This window comes from Malaya genurostris, chromosome 2 (assembly GCF_030247185.1).
Source record: "Malaya genurostris strain Urasoe2022 chromosome 2, Malgen_1.1, whole genome shotgun sequence".
Classification (NCBI taxonomy): Eukaryota; Metazoa; Arthropoda; class Insecta; order Diptera; family Culicidae; genus Malaya; species Malaya genurostris.
Window position 1 is genome coordinate 22307711 of NC_080571.1, and position 22255 is coordinate 22329965.

The window sequence follows — 22255 nt, forward strand, 5'->3', positions numbered from 1 at the left end:
CCGTTGACGAATTAAAACATTTTTAAACTTTTTCGAACCAAGTTAAATGAGGAAAATTTATCAATAAATCACAGAGATACAAGCGCTTCAAATTGGGTTCGAAAAATCTATCGCCGGTAATTCTAAGTTGGCCTGCTAGTTACCGGAGAATCAAGATAAGCCATGGGTAAACTAAAGCAGAAATGTATTCATGCATATATTTATAGATTCCCTTTTGTGCTATAGTTCATACTGAGCAAATCGGACGAGAGTTTGACATCATTCACTGAGACTGTCATTGGCTCGTGAAAACATAGGTCAACTCAATCCAATTTTTCAATGGTATGCAATTAAAATAAATTAATGTCGTTATCATATAAGTTAAAGTTAAATATTTTCGAATCGATTGGTAGTTAAATTATATAAATTCATCAACAAATGACTGAGTTATAAGCGTTCAAAATTATGACAGAAAAAAGGTTACGGTTTTGCATTTTTTTAAGTTGACACCCAGCCTCGTACAGTGAAGAGTTAGCAAAAGCGACAATCCAACGAACGATTGCATATACAATCCAGTCATCACCTCACTGGACGAGCTACTTGTTTCATTCACAGTCAAGCATCAACTGAAATCAAGAAATGATTTGCAGCATATATTTATAGATTTCTCTTCATACTACGCATAACAATGCGGTGTTCTTTATGCATGACGCAAAGCCTCCTATGCCGAACAAGAAAATGACGTCAATTTCCACAGCTGGGATTGGTAGATGAAAACATAGGTCAATTCTAACCATTTTTTCAATAGTATGCTATTGAAATACTGAAACGACGTTGCTATACATGTTTAAGTTAAAAGTTTCCGAATCGATTGGTTGTTAAATTATATCAATCCATCAACAAATGACTGAGCTATTAACGTTCAAAATTATGACACAAAAAGGTTACGCGGCTATTTTTGAAACTTTTAATTGACACCCGGCCCCGTATAGCGAAGAGTAAGGCATTTTTAATGCCAAAAAAATTCCATGAGAGTACTAACATAAACATAACTTGATAAAGTTCATTGTTCTTTGCAAAACGTCATCGGACTTCGGAGTTTATTGGTGTAAATGAGTTTAATTCAATGTTTATGATGCTTGATTAATATTTAGTCACATCGTAATCAAGCAGTGACAGAAGAAATGAAGCAATTAATGAGCGTCCTGGTGAGTGTAATATCAAGAGCATTTAAGTTCTGACCGATCGGCTCTCAGAAACTCAATATATGATGATTGGTAGAGCCTGGTTGGCAGCAGTCCAGTGACATAACCTTTGCAATCTTCGTCGTGCAAAGTTGCTAGTTGATAGTGACATTTAGCAGCTCTGGGCAGCACCCCTTACCCGTATTCGATTTAACTCAAATTTTGCATGGGGTCTTTTTTCAAGGTACTTAAACTTTTGAGTACTACCGCTTTACGAAATTAGAGGTGATCCCAAAATATTGGCACCCTTATATACATTAGAGCGGTAAAAATCAACGTGTTTTGTCGGTCACGTCACTTATACCATCATATCTCCAGAAACAGAAGTCACAGCCATTTGATATTCGAACTTGATCAATAGCCCAACAGTAGCTTTCAAACGAGTCTAAGTTTGTTAAAATCATTGCATCCTTGTAAGAGAAAATTGAGCGATAATAATATCTTCGAAAAGTGCACACACAGACCTTTCTATAGAAAAATGCAAACGAACTCTCAAAAACGAACGCCTTGGGTATGTTCAAGTTTAGTGAAATCCAAGCTTTTATCAACAGTTTCGTACACTTTTTTTTGTGAAAACAAGCAACGAAGAATTCAAGATGAAAAAATACTATAAATTATTAATTTTCATAACATGTTATGTTTTGATACCTTGGGCAGTCCGTTCTTCCGAACGATCAATGAACCAGGAACAGCTTGTTCAGCAAAAGGGCCTACCCAAAAATACTAACGTTCTCGAGCATCGTGAGAACCTGAAAACTCGATTTCAGGATATAGAGAAGCGTTCAAGTCAAGCTTAGGCCCTTTGCCCATTTCAAACCCACGAGACCGGTGGCAAAAACCGAAAACGGCAGTATACATAAAACATTGGCGATCACGAATTCCTCGAGATATTTTTTTTTTTTTTATTCCAAGACCACATCTCGAAATGGGGCTGATCGCAGCAACAAAGTTGCAATCGGTTGGACCAAACCTCAGAATGCAGTTTTTTCGTGACGTCTTCGAAGTCGTCGTCGTCGTCGTCGTCGTCATCCACTTCGATGTCCGATAGTATGGCGGGACCGGTCTTTAGCAATGTCGTGTGCTTAATTTTCGCACCCTTGTGCAAGGTACCACACACATACCGATTCACGTTAAAAACGTGGCATTCGCGATGGATTGCGGTGCCGAGCCGATCCGAACCGAGTGGTTCCGTACCTGCTTGCGGTCTGATTCATTTGTCCGGCGACACAAAATCGACAAAGTTGTCGAAGTCACCGTCGACGAAGGTCAGTGCACTGTCCATCCTTACCCGGCGCAATTGAGACATAAATTTGAACGACTTAAGCGGTTGCCTTCTGGTATAAATCTGGCTTATTGTCACGGTTCGGCCAGGTTGGCAACGGATGCGCTTCCCACTTGTGTCTTTTTAAAAGGTACGGATCCCGGTTTCGACGATGCTTTGAACGGTGGAACGGCAGCGGACGGACGGACAGCCGCAACGGCTATTTGACCGGACTGAAAGGCCATAAGTCAAAGCAGGAAAGAGCAACACACACACACACACACACGCGCGCGGTACTGTAATAATCGTAAAAATTTTATGTCGTGATGATGATCGCTTCTAGCCAGGACCGACCACTGGAAAGCAGCAGGGATGCCGATGACAGCAGAATTGTTTGAGATGAGAGTGAATCACACCGTACGGCTCGGCAGGGTTTCCACAGGGCACTAATCCACGAGCGACACGGCCTGCTGCTGCCATCGGTAAACCTGTCAGTGCGCGACAGTTGATTGATTGTGATTACGTTTTCTTGACATTTTCTGCTAATTTAGCCAACGATCCGGCGGAATGTTAAATTGTAGCTCTATGTTTAGTGGATTGGACGAAATCGAATCGTAACATTTTCCATAACATGACTTGAATCAATTCGCACCTGTCAACCATAACACGATAGCAATTGATTTCATTCCAGCTGTACGATCACTAGGCTGAATGACAAAACAAACCACGGAATAATCATCTGCATTAAACCCACAGGTCTACCCTCTGGATTCAGCTCAAAAGACAGACAAAACCGGAGACCACCGAATGTAAAATAAATTAAATTAAAAAATTAAGATTGTAAATTTGCATAATGCAAATCAGCCACGGGATCAGGACCTTACACAGCAGCAACAAACAAACCCAATCACCCGAAACAAGCCCAGGGAATTCACAAACCGGAGACGGACCCGAAAGGGGAACCTGCATCCCTGTGAGCGAGTGTGTGGGTGGGTGATGAATAATCGACGGAAAACAAAGGCCACCAAAAGAACACCGATTCTCGAACTCCGGTACCGGTGTTGTTTTAGCTCTACTCTTCCTGAACGGTCCCCCCCCTCCTCACCAAAAGCGTCCGACAAGTCGGTGAACGGTAGCACGATAACTAATTTCTTCCAGCAGCAGCAGCAAGGACTTCTTTGCTCGTGCCGCCATCACCACCGCCGCCACACGGAGAGATAAGGACCGCGTAAATGCAAACGAGACTCGGCAAGGCAAACACAAACACAAGAGGTCTTGTGCTGCTGCTGGTGCGAGCGCCCGGCGCCGGCAACCGAGCCCTGAAGCGCAAAAATGAGCTCAGGATTAATGGCAAAACGGTAGCAGAGCCGGCCGTTCCGTGCAGCGCTCGGGCTAACCAAGGGACGAAACCCAGGGACGACGAAAAATCGTCAGCCTAATGAGGGCCGATTGAGGGTGATTTCAGATTTGGCGGCCACGGACTGACTCTCAGGTGTGCAACTTTTTTTTTCGTTGTTCTGTCTTTTGAGGAGGAAAACGAAAGCGTGTGGCCTCTCACTTCGGGAACTGGAATCAGGTTGGTATTCGTCTCTCAAAATAATGTGTTTCGGCTTCCAACCACGACTAAGGGAAATTATTATTCCAAAATATATAACTTAAAAACTCTGATATCGAAGTACAACCAGTCTCAGGATTCTCACCCATGGCGAATACTTCCCTGAACCAATGAACTTCTTGCGTTAATCTGGCGTGCGGTGATTATGCAAGCGAACGGGTCGATAAGTGGCAGCTCCGGCAGCAGCGTAAAGCCGCCCCGAAAGCTGCCTCACCGAATCAACGAAAATGCCTAATGAAACATGAAATGAATTAATTATTTCATTAAAATCCAGTCAACAATATATCAGACAACGGCGCGAAATGGTCAGCCAGTCTGGGTGTTCGGACAGGACAACTCCCGGACAGGACAGGACAGGACAGAGGGATTCTGGTGATCTTCGACTGCCAAGAAGTGAATTCGAAACGAAGCTCGAAATGAAAGGCATATTTTTTACAAAGATACGATTATTTTCAAAGCGATGGGCAGGCGATTCCGAAATCATGTTTATGAGAGTACGTAGAAAATTAAGTATCACGGATCAGAAAATATTCAAATGTTTAATTAAATATCACCAAACGAAAAGCGGAAATCAGGAACATGAATCAAAACTGTAATGCCACTTTAGAAGTTTAAAAAAATAAGGAACTAAGGCCAAAGCCGACATCAGAAACTCTAGAATCAAGAGCCAGAGGATTAGGAGTTTCAGGACTAAAAGTCATAGTGCCAAGAAACCTAGAGTCAAGAAGCCAAGAATAAAAAACTCCATCTAAGATCCATGTAGACAGAATCTGGGCAACAGAACAGCTACCGGAGGAGTGGAAGGAAGGGGTAATTTGCCCCATTAAAAAAAGGGCAACCATTTGGAATGCGAGAACTTCCGAGCGATCACAATTCTGAATGCCGCCTACAAAGTGCTATCCCAGATCATCTTCCGTCGTCTGTCACCTAAAACAAATGAGTTCGTGGGAAGTTATCAAGTCGGTTTCATTGATTGCCGCTAGACAACGGACCAGATCTTCACCGTGCGGCAAATCCTCCAAAAATGCCGTGAATATCAAGTCCCGACGCATCACCTGTTCATCGACTTCAATTCTTCGAAAATAAAGTACATGCTAGTAGGCGGAACCGAACACGACAGGATTCGTCTAGGAAGTAATGTCACGATAGACGGCGATACCTTCGAGGTAGTGGAAGAATTTGTTTGTTTACCTCGGATCCTTACCAACGGCTGACAACAATTTGAGTTGTGAAATACGAAGACGCATCATTAGTGCAAGTAGTGCCTACTACGGGTTCCAAAAGAATCCGCGGATTCACTCCCGCACGAAATGTACCATGTACAAAACGCTTATAGGACCGGTGATCCTCTACGGACACGAAGCATGGATCATGCTCGAGGAGGACCTGCAAGCACTTGGAGTTTTCGAGCGACGCGTGCTAAGGACGATCTTCGGGAGAACGGCGTGTGGCAGCGAAGAATGAACCACGAGTTTGCAGCACTCTACGGCGAACCCAGCATTCAGAAGGTGGCGAAAGCCGGAAGAATACGGTGGGCAGGACATGCTGCACGAATGCCGGATAACAACCCTGCTAAAATGGTGTTTGACACAAATCCGTTCGGAACAAGAAGGCGGGAAGCGCAACGAGCAAGATGGGTGGACCAGATAGAAGTGGTCTGGCGAGCATTGGGCGTGATCGAGAATGGAAAGCGGCAGCCACAAACCGAGTATTGTGGTGTACTATTGTTGAGAGCCGCAGAGCCCTTAGAGCCGAAGAGTCCTTAGAGCCGAAAAGCCCTTAGAGTCGAAGAGCTCTTAGAGCCGAAGAGCCATTAGAGCTGAAGAGCCATTAGAGCCGAAAAGCCATTAGAGCCGAAAAGCCATTAGAACCGAGGATCCCTTAGAACCGAAAAACCTTTAGAGCCCTTAGAGTCGAAGAGCCGAAGAGTCCTTAGAGCCGGAGAGCCCTTAGAACCGAAAAGCCCTTAGAGCCGAAGTGCCATTAGAACCGAAGATCCCTTAGTACCGAAGAACCTTTAGAGCCCTTAGAGTCGAAGAGTCTATAGAGCCCTTAAAGCCGAAGAGCCATCACAGCCCTTAGAGTCGAAGAGCCCCTAGAACCGAAAAGTCCTTATAGCCGAATAGTCATCACAGTCGAAGTGCCCTTAGAGCCGAAGAGTCCTTAGAGCCGAAAAGCCCTTAGAGTCGAAGAGCCATTGGAGCCGAAGAGCCGAGGAGCCTTTAGAACCGAAGAGCCCCTAGAGCCGAAGAGCCCTTAGAGCCGAAGAGTTCTTAGAGCCGAAGAGCCCTTAGAATCGAGGAGCCTTTAGAACCGAAGAGCCATCACAGCCGAAGAGCCCTTAGAGCCGAAGCGCCCTCAGAGTCGAAGAGTTCCAAGAACCGAAAAGCCTTTAGAGCCGAATAGCCATCACAGCCGAAGAGCCCTTAGAGCCGAAGAGTCTTTAGAACCGAAAAGCCCCTTAAGTCGAAAAGCCATTAGAGCCGAAGAGCCATCTCACCCGAAGAGCCCTTAGAGCCGAAAAGACCTTAGAGGTGATGAGCCCCTACAACTGAAAAGCCCTTAGAGCCGAAGAGCTCTACAGTCTAAGTGCCCCACAGCCGAAGAGCTCTAAAACCAAAAAGCACATTAGTAGAAAAGCCCTTAGAGCCGAAGAACCTTTAGAGCCCTTAGAGTCAAAGAGCCCATAGAACCGAAAAGGCCTTAGAATCGCAGAGCCATTAGAGCTGAAGAGCCATTAGAGCCGAGGAGTCCTTAGAGCCGAAAGCCCTTAGAGTCGAAGAGCTATCGCAGTCGAAGAGCCATCACAGCCGAAGAGCCCTTAGAGCCGAAGAGACCTTAGAAGTGAAAAGTTCTTAGAGCCGAACAGCTCTACGGTCTAAGTGCCCCACAGCCGAAGAGCTCTAAAACCAAAAAGCACATTAGTAGAAAAGCCCTTAGAGCCGAAGAACTCTTAGAGCCAAAGAACCTTTAGAGCCCTTAGAGTCGAAGAGCTCATAGAGCCGAAAAGCCCTTAGAGCCGAAGAACCTTTAGAGCCCTTAGAGTCGAAGAGCCCATAGAGTCGAAAAGACATTAGAGTCGAAGAGCCATTAGAGCTGAAGAGCCATTAGAGCCGAGTAGTCCTTAGAGCCGAAAAGCCCTTAGAGTCGAAGAGCCATCGCAGTCGAAGAGCCATCACAGCCGAAGAGCCATCGCAGTCGAAGAGACCTTAGAGGTAAAGAGCCCTTAGAGACGAAGAGCTCTCTAAGTGCCCCACAGCCGAAGAGCTCTAGAACCCAAAAAGCACATTAGTAGAAAAGCCTTAGAACCGAAGAACCTTTAGAGCCCTTAGAGTCGAAGAGCCCATAGAGCCGAAAAGGCCTTATTGTCAAAGAGCCATTAGAGCTGAAGAGCCATTAGAGCCGAGGAGTCCTTAGAACCGAAAAGCCCTTAGAGTCGAAGAGCCATAGCAGTCGAAGAGCCATCACAGCCGAAGAGACTTTAGAGGTGAAGAGCCTTTAGAGACGAAGAGCCTTTAGAACCGAAGAGCCCCACAGCCGAAGAGCTCTAAAACCAGGGAGCACAGTAGTAGAAAAGCCCTTAGAGCCGAAGAACCCTTAAAGTCGATAAAACCTTTGGAGCCGAAGAGCCCTTAGAGCTGAAGAGCGCTAACTTAAAATACAAAAATTAAAACTTCGAATTTAAAATTTTACACTTAAAACTAATATCTAAAAACTAGTAAATGAAAGCTAAGCAATAAAAATTTAAACTGCAAACAAAAAACTAATAACTAAACACAAAGCAAAAACTAACAACAAAAAAATACAAAATAAAAGCTTAAATCTGCTAAACCAAAAACTAACACTTAAGCCTAATGACTAGAAACTTAAACCTAATAACTAAAATATAACAACTAAAAATAAAAGAAAGGTTCTGGACACATGGCTAAGTGAGAAGGGTATTACTATGCGAAAATTGGCGAAGCGGTTTGGAATTCATCATGCCAGTGTTAAAACCACCAATAATAAGTTTAGGGAACGCTATTCTTTGGATGAGCTACCAGGAAGAGGCAGTAAACCCGGTTCTTCCAATCCGAAACAGAACCAGAAAGTGGTATCTCTAATCATGAAGAACAAATCAATGTCAATGCGTGATTTGGTCAAAAAAGCCGAAACGAGTGTCGGAATGATCCAGCGTATGAAGAGGCGAAATCACCTGAACACCTACAATAAGCAGAAAATATCGAAACAAAGTGTAGAACAAAATAAGCTAGCACCAACAAGAGCCCGGAAATTGTATTCGCGTCTTTTTCAGTGTCCGGATGCATGTGTTTTGATGGACGATGAGACTTATGTAAAAGAGGACTCAAAAACCCTTCCATGTCCACAATACTTTACTGTAGTCGTTGGGGAGAATGTGAGCGATGTGGACAGGTCGATTCAAGTGGAGAAATTCGGTCGAAAGGTACTGGTATGGCAAGCAATTTGTTGGTGTGGTTTGAAGTCAACCCTTTTTTACACTACCGGAACTATAAATGCAAAAATCTATCGATCTGAGTGTCTCCAGAAGAGATTGCTTCCTTCATATAAGAAGCATAGTACACCTCCACTGTTTTGGTCGGATTTAGCGTCGGCTCACTATGCCAAAACCACTGGCTTTCCACTCAGTCAGTTGCTGGATAAACGTCAACCGATTTCTCTTTATCAGTGCTTAGTTTCTGTCGGGAACTTTCCAGTGCCAGAAATAGGTGTTAAAATCTCCGAAAACGAAACTGACTTCATTCAGGTTTTTATTTTTAGGTTCAATGAAACTTTTTTTTTTTTGAAGAATCTCTTAGTAATCTTTATGAAGAAAAAGTAATATGAAAAGGGCCTCTTGGTACCACTAGATGGATTAAAAGAGGATTTTTCTCCTACTACGATGCCACATTCGATGAAAAAAATATCTGAATACGGTCAAGTTTAGGTTGACCATTGATCGTACCCAGCTAACCTTACTGGAACGAATAATGGCAGTAAAATAGCCTTTAATGAGCACCAACAATTCTTGTTAACTCTATATCTGCAAACTGAGAGCTCATCTGTTGTAAATCAATCAGATTTTAGCTTTCGAAATGCACACTAGCCACAAATGAGCACTATCAAGGAATAATTCAGTCTCAAGAGCGGTTGTTACGACAATTAGTGATTATTTGCTGTCAGAATGCTGCATTAGTGTGTGTTTATCGTTTACCAGGGTAACATCCTTTGCAGTTTTGGTTTAACTTCTGAACGATTTTATTTTCAAGGGTGACAACTGGATAAAAATGGTTTTGAACTGCTGATTGTTCTGGCATCACTGTACCAATTCAGCGTCTGGTGCAGTTGACAGTTGGTGTGACTGTTCAAGATCTGGACAAAATTGACGGGAATTATTGATTGAAGCAATGCTGTAAAATTCAATTCTATAATTCTTCATTAAAATACTTTTATTATTCAGCGCAAGAAGCAAATACGTACGATCGTTAGTGAAACGTAATATTCCGTGGGAAGTGAATTTATAGAAAGACTTATGTCTTTTTCGCTTGATGCCAAACCTAACCCAGTTTCCACCCTAACTGCTGTCAAACCGTTTGTTTGGTGCTAGCTTCGAACCTAGTTTTAACGTTGTTGAACTGAAAATCGAATCAGTTTCGAACCTGGTTGTTATATCAGGTTGGCTCAAACCCCCGTTGCTAAGTGCGAAATCAACACAGTTTCGTGAAAAGTGTTTCTTTGATGAAACTACCCTGGGTCAGTTTCAGTTTTCTCAAGCGATAACGACATAAATGTAAGCAAGTGAATTGAAAAAGTTTTTAATTATGAACTTGAAGGATAAGAACCTTTCAGCTTCGAGTTGCTTAGAAACGAACAACAACTTCGAAGAACCTTCTAACCATCCTTCCGAATAGCTAATGCAGGGTTGTTACGAAGCATTTCAAAACTAAAACGCGCTAAATCCGCGCGAAATTGAAAACTGAAACGCGCGCTGTTCGAGCGAAGCGTTAGACAACCATTTCTATGCAGATGATAATTTCCGCAGAACTTGAAAATTCACTTAAATATAATTTAAAAATCTGCATAAGTTTGTCATATGAACGCAATAAATAAGCCCGCATGCAACACGTCACTTCGAGAAATCCCATGAAAATGATTGCATTTTTATTCTACAGCTTTTTCGATGTCCTTAGTTAATTAATAAAAAATAAAAATGCTTACAATTGTGATATTGAAAGAAGGTTAACAGATTTCAGTGAAGACATTTTTTTGGCTTCAACATCTTGCTCGGCCAGCATTTCCTTCTTGGTGAGAAGAATTTTAAGGTAGACCACATCAGGATGATCCGATTTACTCTTTTTACTTTCAATTTCAATTATAATATAGGCTTCTCCTGTTGTCAGATTTTACTCTGAATGTCTTTCTTTCCCTCCTCATCTTTTGCTCTTTTATTTGGATCAGGGAAAAGCCCACTGGAATTAGTTTCTGTCAAACTTGTTCTCCAGCAGGCATAAAACCTCCTCAACTTTTGCATTAATAGATTAAAATCCTTCATATTATTCATTTCCTTAAATCTAGTGCTTCTATAGTAACTACATCTTATGAGACAGTAACATAAGAAACTATTTCTTGATAACATTACGTCGAAAAAATTGAAACATTTTTTAAATATGCGGCGTTATATCCATAATTAGTTCCAACATAGGGAATCCGAAGAAAAAAATAGGATCGAAGATTACGACATCGAGTGACAAATTTATTTATTTACTTATTTATTTTGGGGAGCAGGGAAAAGCCCGATGGAGATGAAGTATAGTAATCTCTCTCTCCAGCAGGCATAAAACATCCTCATCTTTTGTATCAACAGATTACAATGATCTAACCGATACATTTACGTTTAAAACTAACAATTAAAACTAACAAATTGTAACAATTGCAATTACTCGGAGCAATCGTTCTGCGACTGAAGTAGGTCTACCACAAAACTAGCCTTACAAACATCTCCATGGACAAATAATACATCGAGACCAATCAGTTTGCAGCGGTTATGGTAACTCGGTAAGTTTAAAGGATATCTCCATGGAAGACGTCGGAGAGCTAATCGGACAAATTTGCGTTGAATCGCTTCAATGCGTTGGATATCGTTTTGGTAATAAGGTGACCAGATAACCGCAGCATATTCGAGTTGAGTGAACTAAAGCGCAATACGGAGCTTACAAACAATGTACATCAGAGATTTTTTTAGTAACGCGAATAATGAATCCTAATAGCCTAAAGGTTCAGAACATAGTAAGCTCTATGTGCTCTTTAAAATTTAACTTTGATTCCAGAAGCAGTATTTAAAACCATTTTGAAACATGAAATATGAAAGTCGTTTACCAATGATAGTTTCATACACTTGATCGAAAAATTTAGATCGTTGAGTTACAATAAAATTAATAACTCTCCAAGGTGACTTCCTTGAGGAACTCCAGAGGTAACAGCAAATGGTGAGGTTGTACAGGCTCATATTTTCAAATAACAATAACTTCGAAGAACCTTCTAATCATTCCTCCGAATAGCTGATGCATAATTGAAAGTTAGAAACTTCGTTTCTCAATTCCCTACAATTTAATGTCTTGCTTAGCATTAAGAAATTCAAATATCGCCAACAGAATCAACACCTGCAAGAAAGGATTTCCTAATTCTGGTATTTTTTTCACAATGTTCCAACCAATCTAACAATTGTACCTTCGAGGATTCATTACCGAACAACGCTCGGTCTGACAGACAGTAGCAATTGTTCGGATAAAGTCCATTCTCCGAAATGAGAAGCTACAACAAAAAAAAAAACAAGCACTCGCCCCGTCGACTACCGTTTCGGTAGCTGCTGGCCTGATGGCGATTTCGTATTAGTCAAGTTGCAACTTTAAAATATGACTTTATATTACATTCATTCAGTGCCGGGACCACAACCGACAGTAGCAGCCGCGGACGGAACCCCGGCCAGAAGGAGAGGAGCCGGTAAGCAAGCAAGCAAAAAAACAACCGCGATGATTTGCATATAATGGTGGAACTGCATCCGTGCTCATGTCGTGTGGCATCCCAGGGCTCCTATTCATTTGTTGTCCTTCCTTCCCTCCGAACCAGCCAGCGAAGCGCTGCGCGACGGAGTGCGCAGCCCCGTAAGGCTCCGCAAGCTTTAATCAGTGGGTTTTATTGAAATTTTATAGCCATTTCGAACCGTGATGAGACATGCGCCGACGACCGGAGGACGACGGGGAGTTGTTCTATTCTTTGCTAGCTAGCTAAAGGAGTTCCAACCACGGACACGGATATACGCACCACGGACCGCACTGCGACCTGTATCGGCACCGGCTGCACCGATCGACAAAATGAGCACAAAAAAAACCGCGATGCGAGCAAAAGGATTATAGGTAATTTAGCTTAATGTGACAATGAATAAAGTGATCAATTTATATGGATGAGCGGGCAGTTACAAGGGGATTAAGCCATTCGGATCGCAGCTGCCGGTCGTCGGAATCGGATGGTGAATGACGATTTTTATAGAGCACAGGAAGGATAGTGCATCGCGTCGGTCTGGTGCCGGTTTACCTTGATTGCGGGAACCTTACCGGAGTGTAGTGCAAAAGCGTGGGAATTTTACCTGTAATTGGATAGAAAGAAGATAAATCGTTAGGGAAACTGGAATGGCATCATTAGTCATAGTTAGCGATGTAATAAATTTATTAGAATAACATTTTTTCTCAAATCGCATACTAATTAGTTCCGGACCGGGAGTTGAGATGCAACCCGAAAACAGAAAAAAAACAACGAAGTAAAACAGGTTACTTCAAATAAAAGCGCATTCCGACAATGACATAATCCAATCGATCATTATCGCGTCGAAGTACGAAGGCTGGCAAAAGCTGCAAATTGTGAGAAGAAACCCATTCCTCCGAAGTTCAACATCTTCGCGGCAACCCGAAAACCAAACGGACAACGGCTGCCGAGGGTGGTGGCGTGGTCTTTGGTTCGAGAACTGGTTCCAAATTTAATTAAAAACAACTTTTTCAACTACTGTTTCGCCAGTTCGGCTTCGCGCCAACCAACCGCACCTGATCGGTCCGACCGCCGGGTTGCGGCTGAAACCAGGACAGACAGACATCCGTACAGGATAGTCCGGAGCCATTAGAGTACGATTTTTAACAAACCATTGACAGCTAATAAATTGGCTCGAATAAATCATTCGCTTTTAACGCGAGCAAAGTAGCGTACGATTTGAAACTCGGCACTCGGTTTTTTTTTGGCGTGAACAGTGCCATCATGTTTTATCAGCTAAGGAGACGCTCTACCTACACACACGATCTGGTTTAATCTTTGGTCGACGGAGATGCACACACACACCCGAACAATCGCGTCGGTAGTTTGGGGATTTTGCATTTGCATTTTTTTACGGATTTAATCTACTCAATTTAAACAATTTATTTAATGTGCAATATTTTGGGGTTATGTTTAAACATGGAACTGCGAATGGCACCTCACGGTTCCACACAAACCACTAGGCTAAACACTTCCATTGCACATTTGCCTTAGTTTAGTACGGAGCAGGAAGCATTCGCATTTCAACATAAATTGCTAATGCAATGATGAGTCGAAGACGAAACGTACAGGAAGTGAAATAGTCATTTGCACTAAGCACATACCGTTTACCCACATGGTATCAAAAACCCCCGAATGGCATCATACTTGTGTAAGTGTTTAATTATTCAAACGTCATCAGTGCGCGACAGTTCAAAACAGAGCTACCATCTTAAAGACTGTCCCAGAAAGAATGGACGCACTTTGATTTCGCTGTAAATAATTCACAAGTATTAGATATTCAAATTTGATTCGATATACTGATAATATTAGACTACAACAACAGAATATTATTCTCAACATTTGCCACTAAGCCATTGTAGACTAGCTGGCGCACCTTCTTGCGAACGTTCCTCATTAAATTCCGTACAGATTTCTTGGCGACAAGAATTGACACTTTTTTCCAATCTTTTTCGAACTGTTGAATAGTTTCGGCTGCCGAGACATGTTTCCTAACATGTGCCTTCGTTAATGCCCAAAATTCCTCAATTGGTCGAAGTGGTGGGCAATTTGGTGGATTCATGTTTTTTGGGACGAAAGTGACATTTTTGGTAGTATACCATTCTACCGTTGATTTCAAGTAGTGGCAAGAAGTAAGATCTGGCCAGAAGACAACAGGATCCTTGTGGCTTCGAATCATGGGTGGAAGTCGTTTTTGTAAATATTCCTTGATGTATATTTCGCTGTTCATTGAAACAGTGGTGATGAAGGGTTTCGAAATTTTACCGCAGCTACAAATTGCTTGCCAGACCATAGCCAGACTTCAATCGATGTCTCGGACTGGTTTAACACTTGCCTTTCTCGCACCGTATAATATTGTGGTCCCGGCAAGGATTTGTAATCGAGTTTCACGTAGGTTTCGTCGTCCATGATTATGCAGTTCAAATTTCCAGCTAGAATCTTATTGTACAGCTTTCGAACCGTCGGCCTGATCGATGCTTCTTGTTTCGGACTACGTTTTGGTTGTTTCTGCTTTTTATAGGTTCGAGGATTCAAACGTTCTTTAGCACGAAGATCATTTGATTTCGTTGTGCCCACTTTTTTGGCCATATCCCGAACTGAGACCTCCTTCTTTTGCTCGAACGCTTTCAGTATACGTTATCCAACTGAGGGTTAGCAGGACCTTTTTTTCGACCCGTTTTCGGTTTATCCTTAAAGGTGTTATCCTCACCGAACTTCCTCATTGCATTTCGCGCGGCTTTTTCACTTACTCCTTCAATTTTTGCTATCTTTCTCAGTGACAGTCCGCGTTCTGTGCACCATTTGTACACAATTTTTCGACGCTGTTCTGCTGAAAGTCCACGCATTTCGAAACAAACTAATGAAAACGAATAAACAACTGCACAAGTGGTTAGAGAAGAGTGTAAACAACAGGACGCAGCCACAAAAATTGACAGATTCTGAACCATTGCGAAATGGCAGCGGTTTTTGGTTGCGTCCATACTTTCTAAGACAGTCTTTAGCAGTTCAACCAAATACAAATAATAATACCCCTAAGTCCCATACAAACGAACCGGCAATGTTGGGTTCACAGCCTGAACAAGTAAGCCTAGCAAATCACTCCCTTTCATCGCGATAGTTAGAAAATGTGGAAGGAGATCGTTTCTGGCAACGCTTTATGCTAGTTGCTACGGTGCAAAACAAACTTGTTTGTTTATGTTTATCGTTGCTGTATTAAACTGCAATAATCAGTCTAAATATCACCGGCACTAGCACAAAAGATGAAAAATGAACACAAACACCCACGAATCTACAAATATCAATACAGTTAGTAGTATATTCATGGTGGCTTAACCATTCTAGATTATTGTTTAACTTACATTTCGCTTGTGATCTTGATTATCAGATAAAAACTGTTTGTTTATTTATTTTTCACTATAATAAACAGTAACTATGGTGAACTTGTTCTTACCCTTCAGTGTTGCTAGTTTTGTAGAAAACTCGTTAAAGTACATTGTCACTCTGACAGTGTATCATGACAGTGTACCGCAGGATGCAAAATGTGTCCTGAAAAATTTGTCGAAGTATTCCGTATTATAATTTGTATTTGGTTCAACATTAACCCGACGACACGACCAGGCACTCCGAAGGAAAATCGAATTAATAAGTGCCCGTGAGCAATTTACCGCCAGTTACCACAAATATAGCGACCCCTTGTAAATGATAAAAATGAAATTTCTAAGCAACACTGTTCTGGTTGCTACAAAATAGTTACCCAAGGTATCCTAAAAATATAAATAAACAAATAAATTAAAAAAGTTCGTCTGAATTTCTATATCGCTAGATTGCTTCTGAGAAGTTTTAAAAATTATTTAAAATATTTTTCGCAACAAATTTATAATATCAGTTTGACCAGAAGATGGGTAACAATATATGCTTTAGAAGAGGCTACAAGCTCTTTAATTTGGTAAGCTTTTATATCTGAATCTCCAGGAAGTCGTACGAAATTTAGCTGTTTTTTATATTGCAGAGTTAGCTGTGGAGCTATACGTTAATTACGAATGCGATCTTTACAATCAATTTTTTCGAAAATTTGATGAAGTTACCAATCAATTGTTTTCTGACAAGAAATGAAGAGAGTGTGTATAGAGCAGCGCAGGAGTACGGCCGGTTGCTCAACCAAATTGTTATCTGTCTATAGGATAAATATCGATCCTACCATGACACGAGCTACCGCGTACGAAAATACGCAGGATGCCGAATAGGACAGCCTACTAAGTAAGTGGCATACGAGTTCCCCGGATATTTCGGTCAATCGATTACACGCTGCGACTCAAAAATGTTATGCAGAATGCTGACGTTAGGATGATTTGGACCGGTTTGTTTATGTTGGATGAATTAAAAATGAAAGAGACAAGAGCACAAATGCGAATTACGATTATTAGAAGTACATCTGGATTATTTGTGTTTTATAAATTTAATCGTTGAAATATACAGATGACTCAAGAAAGATCTTGTCATATCAAAAATACTTCTTCACTAAGAATTCGTATCAAATTCGAGAGTCGTCATCTCAATGGCTGAATTCGGATGGCTTTAACATTTTTTTTATTGTCATTGCTTTTTGTTTAATCGAACCGCATTTTTGATTACTTGATGGAAATTTTCCAGTGGAACGAATTGAGATACTCTTACTTGTTCAACAGAATTAATGGACCTCAGAGATGGTCTTTTTTCAAGAGAAGAATTTGGCAAGCTAATTTATTTTTATTTTTTTTATTTAAAGATTTGTTTAATAAGGCTTACTGCCTTAATTTAATCTTTTTCAATTATTTTCCTATCTTGAAGGCCGTCCATTCACTTGGATTTTTCAAGCATAGGTGCATAAGCTGACGATTTTGAAACCTTTTTAACAAAAATTGTTAAATGGAATATGAGCTAACCAATTTTATGAAACCCATAATACTATTATATTTGTAATTTCGTTTTCTTCCTTTGCGACATGCGATAAAACCGTTGTAAAATACTCGTTGATTCGTTTTGTTTCATTCACATTTTTCAATTGAACAACAAACGTAACCAAGGATATTGTTATTCTAAAATCAACAGTTTATCAACCTTGGTTGCCAGTTTCAAACATATTTCCCAAGATCTCATTTTGACATTACGAGTTACTGAGGGGTAGTTAAATTTACGATACAGTTTTAAAAGTGAGTGGCAGGTCGTGTCGTCGATTAACCACTAAGGAGGCGTTAAATTTCAACCCTTCCTTGAGTAACCGAATTGTTTCCATCATATCGTAGTAGGCGACGCTTACAAAAACTATTCGATGCCATGAAAGTATTTCGAGAAATTATGATTTTCCCAAAGAGGAAATATAAATCTCACGCGTAAAGTTTTCGTCCCTGTTAAAGTTTATTTCGTGAATGGAAATATGTTATAATTTTAAAAATTGCGCCAAAAAAATAGAAGATGGGTCCTTCCAAGGTGTTCCAAATGAAAATACAGAAGAGTTCCGATTTTTGCCTTCCTCTATAGAAAGGTATTAGAATTGCTGGAAAACCCGATTTTCGAAAGGAACCTCGCAAACCAATAGTGTTATATACCATTCGACTCAGTTCGACGAGATCGGAAAATGTCTGAGTGTGTATGTGGACTTTTCGAAGATATTTTTACCGCGCAATTTCCGCGGAGATGGCTAAACCGATTTTAACAAGCTTATTCTCATTTAAAAGCTACTTATGAGTAATTGATCAAATTCAAATATTAAATGGCTGTGACTTTTAGTTACGGAGATATGATGGTATAAGTGATGTAATTGACAAAACACATTGTTTTTTACCACTCCAATATATATAAGGGTGCCAAAATTTTGGTATCACCTAATTTCGTAAAACGTTGTGTTCAAAAGTTGAAGGACCTCGAAAAAAATGCAAAATTTGAGCTGAGTCGGATTAAGGGGTTCTGTGGAGGCCGTGGGGAGTGTGGACTATATGAAATTACCGAAATCGATCACGGTCCCATACGTTATTCCTGAATTTCATCTGAAGCCGACTTCCAGTTCGAGAGTTATAGGTAGAATACCGGTTCATTCAACACTACAGGTGCCACTATCCAAATTAAACATGAAATTTTCGAAATCGATTTTTTTTTGAAGCCAAACGTCTTAGTGTCATCTTGAAAAAAAAATTCCAGAGTCGAAATCGCTGAACCAAAAAGGTTGTGTATACGCCTGAGGAACGCGTGAAAATAGTGCAGTTTTACTTTGAAAATCAGCTTGAAGAAGACGCCGATTTTTGCAAAAAAATCATCTTCTCGGATGAGGCACATTTTCATCTCGGCGGGTATGTTAATAAGCAAAATTGTCGCAGCTGGGGGACGGAAAACCCGCACGTTATCATGGAGAAGCCGATGCATCCTCAGAGAGTGACGGTTTGGTGCGGATTTTGGGCTGGCGGCATCATCATCGAAAATGAGGCGGGAGCTGCCGCCACGGTCAATGGCGAGCGCTACCGCGCCATGATTAGCGATTGGTTCTTCCCGTTACTTGAAGAGGAAGACTTGGACACCATTTGGTTCCAACAAGACGGCGCTCCGTGCCACACAGCCAACGCTACGATCGATCTTCTGCGCACAGTCTTCGAAGATCGAATTATCAGTCGAAATTCGGACGTCTTTTGGCCGCCTCGGAGCAGTGATTTGACGCCGTTAGACTATTATCTTTGGGGCGCTGTCAAAGATAAGTGCTATATGGACAAGCCAGAGACAATTCAAGCCTTGAAGGACAACATTCGTGCAGCCATAGCTGAAACAAAACTGCATACATTCGAACATGTACTAAAAAACTGAACCGACCGTATGGCGTACTGCAAGGCCAGCCGAGGCAGCCATTTGAATGAAATTATATTCCACAATTAACCGGAAGGATTGTACTTTAATATGAAAAAATAAATTTTTATTGCATATCTAAAAAAAACAGTTACATGGTGGACCCTGTACATCACGAAGCATGGAGCTCCGATGCGACCGACCAAATAAACTCATTGAAATTCTTTTATTCTTTCAGCCATACTTTCAGTAAAGTGGCTATGATTTTTCTCAACCGCTGTACCGTGTACAATCAAAACTCGGTGTTATTTTCAAAACCATGGTTCGATATCGTTTTCTCCGCCATCATCATTAGATTTGGTGCACCCAAACTCATATAAATTGACTGAAATTATCAACGCATAACTTTAGTTCAACCGTTTGAAGGCATCATCTTTCAATACTCATATTATGCCAAAAAAATAATTTTACTAAATTACTCGCATCGCTGTGGACTTTTGCTGATCACATCAGAAACAATTTTCTACATCAATCATTTCCGATCGAATCAGTAGGGATTTTTTTAAATAATTTAGATCCTTACTGATCTCGACTTGATATTCGACTTGATCATTTGGAGATCAGAACAGTTCTGATTTTCTATGTATGCGATCAGTGATCATGAGATCAGCAGTGATCTGAAATCCTCGATGATTTTTGATTTTCGGTGATTTTACCAACCATGCCAATGATTTTTCCATCCTGATCCTGATTTTTTGTCGAAAATACGACTTACTTTACTATGGGGGCCACTGAGAGAGTGATAAGTTTTTGATCGTGAATATCTCTTGTTGTATCGAACGAATCAACATAATTTTTGCTACATGCCATCGGAAATATGATCACAATTTTATGATGAAATTTTCAGTTGTGTAACATAATCTCAAATAGTTCAAAATTAAACTTTTCTGAAATGTTTGGTATAAACGAGTATCAAAGACGATAATTCATAAGGCGCGTTTGCCTTTCTCGTATTTTGAAAGCTCATAGCTCAGTGATCTGTGGAAGGATTTGTGTAATCTAACTACCAATAGAATAGAATTTTTTTAACTTGATCGTGTATAGCAAAAGCATTGAAGTATTTCAATAGTACACTATTGAAAAACCTATCTCATTTGACCCATGTCAACAGCAGCCAATCAGAACGCGTTCTGAGGAAGAGAACAAAATATCTGCTGCTGTACAACAAATCGTTCGAGAAAAATGTTCCGAAAATAGTTGAATATTGTAGTGAGTTCCTCAATTTGGTCCTTCTGAATGCTAGAAACGAATCCCTACAGCATATTGATAGTTTCTTTCAATAAATTATGCAAATCCGAAATGAATTAATCGGCATTAAAATTCTGTATGCGGCTATTTTTATAGCCGTTAGGACCGCCCATTAGGGAAAAAGTTACAAACGAAATCACGTAAAAAGAAACCTCCTAACAAAAATTGGATCTGTTTGGATTCTATCGCCACTGCTAGCAGATGTATTGTGTATCGTTTGCAAAGCTAGTTTCGCTTCCGACAAGAGCGATTACGTCACAGCTGCCAGTCGTTTGCATTGGTGAAAATACTACGAAAAGAGGACAACGGTGGAGAGCATCACACAAAATCAGCCGTTCTAATGGCTCTAAAAGCTTTCTAAAGAACTATTAGGATTTCTTGCTTGCAAATCGAAGGTAAATATCCTCAGTTTAGTGCAAATCTAGAACAGTTTGATTTGATTTGTGCACTTTTCGCTGTGTGAAATTCACAGTAATCGAGATCAAGTGAAGCCTTTCAATACCACTTTTACACTAAATTTCAGATCTGGATTCTTAAATTTAGTTTCGGAACTGAATTCTCAATCCGAATTTGAAAACTGAATCCTGAATCGGAATTCGGTAGCTAGCATTCAGCTGTAGAATCTAGATCCAGAGTGCATCACCAGAATTCAGTGCCTAGACAGATACCTGTTTCCGAATTCAGTTCAAAAATTAAGTTTCACAACACATTTCAACAATCCAGAATTCAGTTCGAGAATTCATTTTTAAGAATTCAGTTCCAGAATCTAGCATAGGAATTGAGAATTCAGATTTAGAATTCAGTTCTAGCATTCGGCTCCAGGTACAAAATTCGATTTCTTCAATAACAAAGAAACTGAACCATTCATTTTATTCGTATTTACGTCACCCGGTTATGTCTCTGACATTGACCCACCCGCATTATTTTTATTTTTACTAGTGTCCATAAATCAAAGGTCATCCACGGGCAATGATTACCTTTCACGGTGACTGTTTTAGTTATTGAAGAATTGTTTCAGCGTCCTCAATGACATCAATATTACTAATAAAATGAGAAAAGTCATGATTTAACTGACGAAAGTTTATGATTTTTTTTCGTTAACGTCATAGGTTCTTTATCAGCCAGTATTTTGAAAGTTGTTAAGATTTGAGAGTGATCACTTAGTTCATTGAGGTCTGAGGACAGAGGGCCACGTGTTTAATTTTTAAATCGACCACGTGGCTCGCTTAATACCCTTTGCGCGTCGTATTTCTCTTCTACTCTCTCGTATATGAGCAAACTGTACCGGATTGCCAGTATACATTTTATTATTTTGATGAGAAGCTTTATCACATTATTTTATCGTATGGGTTGGACATCACATGATTCCAATGAACAATGAAAAAATATTCAACTTTCACAAAGATTGAATGTCTGTGTGTTTGGCAGCCTTGTCGAGCCAATTTTATTTCTCTCTCCTTTTTCAGAATGCTATCAGGAAACCAAAGCGAAAAAAATGGCGGATGCATTGAAACTGACTTTGTTTCACAGAAAAATACAAGACTTTATTTTTATCGCGATAACATATATGTTTTTATGTACTAATCGCATCTAAACTTAATTATCTAGACTTTGTCACGGTAGATTTATGATACAAGCCTTCAAAGCCGAGATATTCGATGAACAAGTAGAGGTAGGGGAAAGTCTTATAAAGCGCCCCTGCTAGCCAAAATGCCCCCTTTCCTTTCTTAAGCATTGAAGACTTTTCTGAACCAAAGTTTTATCACTAACACTATCTTTTCGTAGGATCTTTCTGCTATGCAAGATTGGTGGTTGTCGTTTGCAGGAAAGTATGAAAGAACTAAAAATTTCATTTGGCAGCATTTCGATGTAAAGTTTTGCTTCGACTAAATAGATGTTTTATCCGCCATTTCTTTAACATACTGATTATCTCAAAACAGTAACTTTATGGACATTTCAAGAAGC

At 40.5% G+C, this 22255-nt stretch overlaps 1 protein-coding gene across 1 annotated transcript in view; it reads right to left on the reverse strand.

Moving 5' to 3' along the window:
• The window catches only part of LOC131432501 (tetratricopeptide repeat protein 28), a 463091-nt gene that overhangs the window by 261937 nt on the left and 178899 nt on the right, over positions 1-22255 (reverse strand). The window lies entirely within an intron of this gene.